The sequence below is a fragment of the Benincasa hispida genome, chromosome 3, assembly GCF_027475165.1.
Source record: "Benincasa hispida cultivar pf3 chromosome 3, pf3_genome.v1.1, whole genome shotgun sequence".
NCBI classification, from domain to species: domain Eukaryota; kingdom Viridiplantae; phylum Streptophyta; class Magnoliopsida; order Cucurbitales; family Cucurbitaceae; genus Benincasa; species Benincasa hispida.
In genome coordinates, this window is record NC_143480.1 from 12,172,690 (window position 1) to 12,182,725 (window position 10,036).

General features: G+C 35.5%; 1 long non-coding RNA gene across 1 annotated transcript; it reads left to right on the forward strand.

Annotated features, from left to right (window-relative positions):
* The first annotated feature begins 8,482 nt into the window (after positions 1-8,482).
* On the forward strand, positions 8,483-10,036 carry LOC150037026 (uncharacterized). The gene is made up of 2 exons (XR_016528422.1): positions 8,483-9,662; positions 9,755-10,036. It is a non-coding gene; the product is annotated as an uncharacterized LOC150037026 (long non-coding RNA).

The window sequence follows — 10,036 nt, forward strand, 5'->3', positions numbered from 1 at the left end:
TTATCTTACTACCATCACCGCAACCCAAAGAAGAGAGATCGCCGCAAAGATGGATGCGTCAATACAATGTGGACGATAATGCAAAATTTGCAGGTGTACTCTTCCTTATCTTTATTTCCAATTTTGCACTATCACATTGCATTTTAGTCTTCAAAGATTTATCACTGCATCCTCTTTAATCACCGCAATCATTTGACATTGATAAATTTAGTTACCGCATTTTGTTCTTTGCCAAGTATGACTCCAATGATGAACAATATGCTTATATTTCTTTCATATACACTAGAGTCAACTTAGTCTTAAGATAGTCACCTCATGAAATATTTCTCGAAGTTAGGGGTTTGCTAGCTTTCTTTCAAACTCTCTTTACAACGCATTCTATGACCATCACATGACTTATTTTAATTTTTTGGCAATGAGGACGTTGCCGCATTTTAAATTTGAGGGTGAGGTATTTATTTTCGACCTTGCTATTTTTAATAAAAAATAAAAAATAAATATTTTGAGAATAACAACTCCACTGTCAACGCAATGGGAAACCCATGTTGATAAGAGTTAAGTTGTGAAAGGCACTTACCTATAGTTGGATGTCCGCATGACACATGTGGGGGCAAAGCCAAAACGAAAGTAAGTCACCAGGATTAACGCATAAATCAATGACCGCAACTCCACTGCCAAATTGGTATAAGTTTAGTCTGAGAAAGAGAGCATTGCTCGTAGTTGGATGTCCGCATGACACACGTGGGGGCAAGCCAAAACGAAGGTAAGGCACTCAGATCAGCACAAGGTCAGAAAAAATATATAGGAAGAAAATTTTTGTGCAAGGATAAAATCATTTGACACCCAGGTAAGAATTTTTTTTCTTTTTTGAAATAAATCATGCGATGTTCCGAAATTTAGTAAAGTCCTTTTGAAAGTTAAACTTGCAATCCCTAGGTTTTAGAAATATTTTAAGAAGAGACTTGAATAAGACTTGAGGAAATTCTGGTATATAGGATTTGAATGAGGTATCCTTGAGAAGTCTAGGAAAAGAACTTTGTGGTGGACTTACTAAAGGAATCTTTAGCTTATGCTTGAGGACAAGCATTGTTTAAATTTGGGGGTGTGATAATGGGCAGAAATGCACGTTATCATAGTGCTAAGTTATTAAACAATGTTGGATTGTGTTGATAAAATATGTTAAATTGCGTCCATTAAGAATAAACTCTATAATATTGCGGTCGCATGCGTTCAATGCATTAGAACTATTTATTTTTGTATTTTTGTGAAGAATATGTGTTAATGCAATGCACGATTGCGTTCATAGGAAATCATTGGTCGAGCGCAACTTCACCACAAGACTTTGCGTTGATCATGCTCGCAAACATTCGCCTGAGAAGGATCGCCGCAACTTGGTCAGCGCAATATGGTGGGCGCATCTGGGTGAAAGGCCAATTAAGAGCGATGGGATAGAAAGCTGATGACAGTCGAATCCAAATTAAGTTGACAGTTGATAACGGTCACAAAGTACATTCAGCTTTATCGGTAACAATCATTCAGCGTGTCAATCAGGAATTAAAGCTATCCCATCTGTACAATCGGGAGAGAGAAGCCGCCTTTCACCATTGATGCTCTATCAATACCAAGTGCATTTTCAGAAAAGGGGTTCACAACTTTTACAATCTTTTGTTCCAGTTCGCACGTCTTCGTTTTTGGTTTTCCTTCATCTTAAGGTGGATGCGAGGGAGAAAATTGTGTCGGTAGATCGTTCTAGTAAGCTTGTGAGAGCGCCGAAAGCTTCAAAGATAGAGAGAGGGCCGACGCTTGTGGAAGCAGGAATATCTTTAGATCAGAATAGAGATTCTAGTGTAAAAAGCCTCGGTCAGCAAGGAATATCTACCAAGCTCTCTACCTTAAACTTCTATGGGCATTTTGTACTTAACTTATTTATAAGAATGAAATTTCTTTCTCTATACCTGTTCATTCTCTGTGATTCACACATGAGTAGCTAAATTTGAGAAACATTTAGTTAGTACAACTAAGGAATCTTCATTCTTTGCGATTATCTTATTTATGTATGCTTCATTTGTCCATTAGGGATACTCGAGAGGGTAGTCTAAGGACAGGATCTAGACTTGGAAAGGTCAGGTCAGAATCTAGACTCGGGAGAGTCAGATTAGAACACACAATACAAGAGATAGGCACTTAGGAATGAGCACTATTTGTTATCAACACATCGCATGCATCCTAGAGATAAGATATGATTGTATGCAGTCACCTTGCTTTCATGCATCTTGCATCAACGCATAGGACAAGAGTAGAGACTTAGGAATAAGGACAGGATCTAGACTTGGAAAGGTCAGGTCAGAATCTAGACTCGGGAGAGTCAGATTAGAACACACAATACAAGAGATAGGCACTTAGGAATGAGCACTATTTGTTATCAACACATCGCATGCATCCTAGAGATAAGATATGATTGTATGCAGTCACCTTGCTTTCATGCATCTTGCATCAACGCATAGGACAAGAGTAGAGACTTAGGAATAAGCTCTATGGACATTTTGCATGCAACACATGCATCCTAGATTTAGGAGCATCGTATTTACATTGGAAAATGACTTGCTGTGCATGGTAGTAACATGATTGCATAGTCTGACGCATTCCCAAGTAACGCTAGCTAAAGAGCTTCTCAACCCATTCATCGCATACTCATTGCATCTATCAACATAACTTTCGTTTCTCAAATCCACCGCATTTATTTATTTCTTTTTAATCAACGCAATTGACAAACCAAACACTTTATTTATTTTCCCGGTTACCACAAAGTTTTCATCGAAAATTACCAACGCAATCTATTTTCACAAGTCCCTATGTTCCATCCTGGACTTACCAGGAAACTCAGAGGAATTTACACTTGAATTCTGCTGGGGAAACTCGAGTGCACAACGCAATTTCATCAACGCATATCATCCATATTTCCACTTCATAAATCAACGCATCAGTTATTTTTATGATCCGAAGGAAAATAGGGTATTTGTTTCAACGAACGCTACTTTCTTGGAGGAAGATCATATAAGGGAGCACAGTCCACGAAGAAAAGTCGTATTGATGAGCTTTCCAATGAAACTACTGAAACTTCAACAAGAGTTGTTGAAGAGCCTGCTACATCAACAAGAGTTGTTGATGGGAGTTCATCTAGTAGGTCGGCTCCACCTCAAGAGTTGAGGGAACCTCGACGTAGTAGGAGGGTTGCGAACCCACCTACTCTCTATCTGGGTTTCACAGAAATCCTTGCTATGGTAGCAGATGGTGACATTGAGGATTCGTTGACTTATCAAAAGGCAATAAAGGATGTTGACCAGGATGAATGGGTCAAGGCCATGGATATCGAGATGGAGTGGATGTACTTCAACTTAGTATGGGATCTTGTAGATTAGCCTGATGGGGTAAGACCTATAGGTTGTAAATGGATCTACATGCGCAAACCGGGTGCTGATGGGAAGGTACAGACCTTCAAGGCTCGACTTGTGGCAAAGGGTTATACCCAGGTAGAGAGAGTCGACTATGAGGAAACTTTCTCGTTTGTTGCCATGTTAAAGTCGATCCGCATCCTCTTGTCCATTGCAACTTATTATAATTAGAGATCTGGCTAATGGAAGGTAATTGACTAAATGTATGAGATATATTAATTTGGAGGAAATTAGATATAAATATGATTTATATCAAGTGGAAGAGAAATTTCTATAGTAGATATGTGATATTAAACTATAGGGTAAAAATATAATATAATTATATTCATTAATTATTAAATTGGTTAATTATATGATAATTGGCCAAAAACCTCTCCTCGTTTGTGCGTTAGTGGGAGAATCCAAAGTTGGTTATTGTAACTAAAAAATAAAATGAAAATTTGTTTCATTTTGCAAAAAGTTCAAAAATTCGCAATCTGTGTGAAAACGTAACAATCGCCTAGCTTGAGAGCCTATATGATAGTTGCTCATCACCTAAACGATTGCACACTAGTGCCTAAACGATCGCATACTCATCCATAAACGATCGCATAGTGTGTCGTGTTTTCTAAACGATCGTCTACCATTTATTAAACGATCGCTTAGTAAAACCTACACGATCGTGTAGCTTCTTCTAAACGATAAGCACACAGCTATACGATAGCTTTCTCTCTCCCACTTACTTATCGTCTACACGGTTTGTTATTTCTATGACCTTTACCAAATTCACCAAAGATCACACTTTGGATTCTCACTCCAAAAATACCAAGGGCTCCATTTGGTGGTGTCGTTCCCACTGTTGTTCACTTGTTCGTGACTGTCCGTGTTGCTGCCATTCGTGTAGACGATCGTGCTGCTGCAGCAGACTGGTTTGCTGGGCGATAGGGTTTGCGTAGAGGTTATTCCGTTGCTTATAAGTTCAAAGTTTGAAGAGGGTCTTCAACTGGTATGAGAACTCTTTCCTTTTTTTTTAATTGTTCGAAGCATGCCTTTAATTAGTGTTAATTTTCATAACTGTTTGATAGAATGTGTGTGTTGTATTTCGGATCACAATGAAATTGAAAAGATCCGAACGCGCTCATGGATGCTCTTCGTTTAAATTTCCTTCATAATGAACAATTGGTTTGAGATCCAATCATCAAACTGAATCCCTCTCGAGCCAATGAGAGAGTGGGGCCCTTTGTTCAAGACTCGGAGTCAACATTTAAAGGAAAAACCTCTCTACTATCCCTAAAAATGGGTAGGAGCGAATTTTATCTTGTACCCTATGTCCCCAGCTATCTACCTTATATTACCCCTGAAATGGGAGGCTTATTGAGCCGGCGCTGTTGAGCCAATTCTCACTCATCTAAATCTAAGGATAATCCCGAATAAACAGGAGTTCATAGTTAGCTCAGGATTAAGATTAAGTTACCTAGGTCATCGCTTTGCAATAGTCAGCCTTAAATAATAAACGATGTTTATAAAGTAAGAATGACTTATTTCATGATCCGATCTTATGCAAACTCATTGTATAGGATGCCCTCACTCCTCATATCACCACATAAACGAATTAGAATCACTTCATTTGTAGCATTTTACAACGATTGTAATAACTACAAAGTAGGTCGCATCCAATAGTGTTACCAAAATAAGGTACCCAGCCTTATTCGTACACTATATACCATTTTGGCTATTTACTGAATTTGATCTACTCTTATGTCTCCACATAAAGTTCAAATATTCATATAATAGCCATGGATCTTTAAGTTTATTGGATTTAATCTTAACAAGTGCAATTTATATATTCAACAACAACTTTATTAAATAAACGTCAATTACACCTTTATTGAAAATAGAGTATGTTTCTAGTTTACAAACTACGAGTTTTAGGACATAAAACCCAACAGATAACATGCTATCAGAGATAACTTCTATCATTTCTTTTTACCATCAAATAACATGTCATTGTTGATAGCTTCTGTCACTGATAACATGCTATTAATGATAACATCTAGGCATTTCATTTACATATTAGTTTGAAATTCAACTTTATTAATTAAATTCACTAAGTTGGCTATCAATGATAGACTTCTATAAGTGGATATTAACGGTGAAAAAATCATCAAAGATTAAGCTATCAATGATAAAAATTATTAGTTGTTATCACTGATAGACTTTCATCTATCAATTTTGAAAGATTAACACTCAAAGCTATCGATGAGTGTATTCAGAAACTTTTATCATGACTATCAACAATAGACTTTTATCACTAATAGATCTCTACCGATGATATCTACTTAAATTTGATATTACTAATACATTATTATGATTGATATCTATCTAAGTTCTATTACTAATATCATTACTAATTGTTATTATCAATACACAAATATTACGACACACAAATACACTAATACTTCAATATGTGGCCTTCATTTTGGGTTATCTATGCCATTTTTTTAAATTTATTTTTGATAGAAATCATACTCTTAAAGTCTATAAGAAGAAAAAAACTATTGGTCTGTCTGATGTCGTTCACATTTCTCATCTTTTTGAGAAATAAACTTGTTTAATAACTATTCTCGTTTCTCATTTTAAACTTTTAAGAAATGTTCCTAAAAATGGTGCAAATTTGTGGATTAAAAAAGTAGTTTCTTTCAAATCCGTTTTCATTGTCTATTTATATTTAATGTTTCGTTATAATAATCAAATTTGATGATTGACTTGTTGGTGTTAAGTCACTTATGAATTGGATACTTTCAAGTCTTGGGTACGAAATTCACCCTCATAATTCTTATGAAAAAAATTAAGAAGCAAAAATTGGAGAAAGGAAAGAAAATTAAAAGAACAATAGAGAAGAAGCAAAAATCGGAGAAAGAAAAGAAAATTAAAAATTAAAAAAGAAACAAAAGAAAGGGAACAAGCAAGAATTAGAGAAATGAAATAAAATAAAAATAATAAAAAAAAGAAACGAAAGAAACAAAAACTAAAGAAAAGAAAGAAAATAAAAAAATAAAAAAGGGAAGAAAAAGATGTGAGACAAGACAAAAGAGAGCGACATTGGCAATTAAAAGAAATTCAAAAGTTGACTAGTGAACATTTTTATATGTGCAAATATTTTAAAGAACTGATATATTTTTAGATTTTTCTCCTTATTCTACTATTTATTACAAACATTTTTTTTAATACAAATGATGCAGAATGATTTGAACAACAAATCTCATGACCTTCAAACACACACTAATAATAGTTGAGTTATACCCAATTTAAAAAAAAAATAAAGAAAATAATTGGGTGCTTGCAGTCAAATTATTTAATAGAATAAAATTGTTTTATTTTTTTAGTATGTAACAAAAGTGGGAGATTAGCTGCTAATCATTACCCACAATTTTATTTTTCAAACTTTAGTTTAACTGTAACAAAAACAACCCAACTTTATCGATAAAAAGTATTTTCAGAATGAATGTTTTTTTAAATCACTTCTTTGCAACGATGATATGCTCACTTTCGACATAAAACCTTCTTCAATTTACTTTTATTTAACATAAAAGGTTTCATATTATTGAAGATAGTTAACATCACTTTCTATTCTTATGATCATCTCTTTATCTAATCATCGTGATTTAGGACAAGCATGATAGGACGATAAACCGAAACGACCGGCCAAAACCGACCGAAACAGAGTCGGTTGATCGGAAATCCATAAAAAATGGGTGGGGTCGGGTTGGGAGGGAACCGCCGACTGTAGATATCGGTCGGACTCCCAACGGGTCGGGTCAAAATCCGACCCGACCGACTTTATGAATTAAAAAAAAATTATTTAATATATAAGCGGTTCGTTCAAGCTTTAGCGCTGTCGCCTCCCTCGCCTAGGGTTTATTTTTTCGCTCCTTGCCTTCAGTTCACACTCGTAGTCGCCCACAAAAATCGTTCCTTGCTCAGTCCACAAAAATCGTTCCCTACTCGAATCGCACCACAAAAATCCTTCCTTGCCTCCTGTCCACGACTCCAAGTCTCCAAGTCTCCACAGGTCTTTCGTTCCTCTTCGCTGCTCAGTGCTCCGGACCGCTCGTCTTCGTCCGTTCCTCTTCGCAATCGCAGCCACAGGCACACCGTCCAGTCCACGACTCCAAGTCTCCATAGCTCGTCTTCTTCAATCTTCCGGATCGCTCGTTTCAGTATACAGTAAACAGTACACACTGTTTTCAAAATAGTGTTTTGTGCCTTCCTTGCTTAGTTGCTCGTTTTCGATTTTCAACCCGAGGTCCGTTTTCGATTTGCAACTGAAAAAATTGTCAAAATTATATGTCAAATTAGTGGATGTCGACCTGAACAAATCTAAATGTATGTATGTGAATGTGTGTGCAAATACATATTGCACTTCAATGATTAATTGTCCAATTAGTGCATCTAGTGTAGTGAAAATGATGATAAATATATATATATATATATATATATTTGGCATAGAACTGAACTGATGTTGAAATTCTTTGAATTTTTGTGAATTGTGTGATACTGACAAGTGACGTTTGTCATATTTGGCATAGAACTGAACTGATGCATAAAAAAATGAATGAGAAGCAGAAGGAACGGATGCTAATACAAATATCATTGATGTTGATTCAGCAAATGAGACATCGGATGTTCTAAATCCACTGAAAAGAAGGAAGACAGTGAAAAAAAGAAGCTAAAAAGTGATCCTAATGACCCTCATGCTCAATGTAAGTACTGTGGAATTATCTATGCATGTCATTCCAAACGTAATGTATGAAGAATCATTTGGAAAATTGTAAAAAATACCCTTACCAGAAAAAGAGAGATCCAACCCAAATGACATTATCTTTCAAAACTAAAGTCAAAGACAATGTTGGGGATAATATGTCACAACTTGTATGTGAGTCATATAGTTTAGAGAGTTGTCGGGAAGCGTTGGTGGAAATGGTAATTGTTGACGAATTGCCATTCAAGTTTGTGGAGGGTAAAAGATTTAAGAAATTTGTTGATAGATTAACATGTGCAAGTCAACCTAGATTTTTTGTTTCATCTCAGTTTACTGTGGCTAGAGATGTGCTTAAGTTGTATGTTAATGAGAAAAAGCGTTTGAAAGACATGTTTGTGAATAGGAAGTATAGAGTTTCTCTCACTACGGATTGTTGGACATCGGGACAAAATATAAATTACATGGTCCTAAATTACATGTGTGTCTTGATGTTCCCACTAGATGGAACTCTACATATTTGATGCTTGACGCAGCTGTAAAGTTTGAAAAGGCTTTTGATAGATTAGAAGATGAAGATGCTTCTTATAGACACGATTTGTCACCAAAGAAAGATTGGACAAATGCTAAGATGTTAATTAGGTTTTTAAAGGTCTTTTATGATGTGACATTGAAAATTTCAGGGTCTTTGTACACTACTTCGAATATGAGTGGTTCAGAATTGTATACGTTTGAATGTTGGTAGTGCAAATGCAATGCTAGTTGAAATGCCCAATAACATGAAGGCCAAATTTGAGGGGGAACAATGAAAAAAAAAATTGTTGTTTTATGTGTTTCTATTGTGCTAGATCCTCAAAAAAAGTTAAGGTTTGTATCTTTTTGTCTTAAAAAAATTTTTTGGGCTAGAGGTTGTCAAATCTATGGGAACTGTAGTGGAACAATGTTGTGGACGTCTCTTTCATGAGTACAGTATTACTCATACTCAGAGTGGGAGTGGGAATGGTAGTACTTCTACTAATACACCAATTGTCCCAACCTCGGAGACGGAGACCATGATTGATTGTGATCTAATTGAAAAGGTGGGTGAAGACTTTGTCTATGATACAATTGATCTTGATTTTGAAGGCGATGAGACTATACCTTTCGAACAGGGGTCGGAGATTGATATTTATTTGTTGGAAGCGAATGTTAAGAATGAAGGTGATTTTGACATACTTCGATGGTGGAAGAGGAACAATCATCGGTTTGAGATTCTTAGTCGGATGGCTAGAGATATTTTGGCAATTCCAGTATCTACTGTAGCATCTGAGTCAGCTTTTAGTACAGGAGGACGTGTTGTTGATTCATCACGTTGTTCATTGGCTCCAAAAACAGTGGAGGCTCTCATTTTTGTACTCAAAATTGGCTAAATTCTGATCCAATAGACCTTGAAGTTCAACATGACATGGAAGAAGCTTCATTATTTGAAGAAGGTATTTATTCATCATTTGTATTTTGTAGTTGTAACTTGTTAGATTAAAATCTTAATGAAGTTGTATTTCTCTTCTTGATCTTAATCACATAGGATTCAGAGCGATTATGGACAATGAAAAAGACATTGAAGACCTTCCAGATTTTGCAAAGTTGTTCGTTAACGATTAAACATTTATCATTTGATTTTATTGTAATTGGGTTGTATTGGACAATTGACTTTATGTTTTATTATAATTAACATGTATTTGACAATTGACTTTATGTTGTAATTTCTGTTTTCTAGTTTGATTGTATTGTATGTTTCATGTGAGTGTGACTATGTGTCATGACATTTCTATTTGTGACGTATGTATTAAAGGTTTGTTTTCAATTA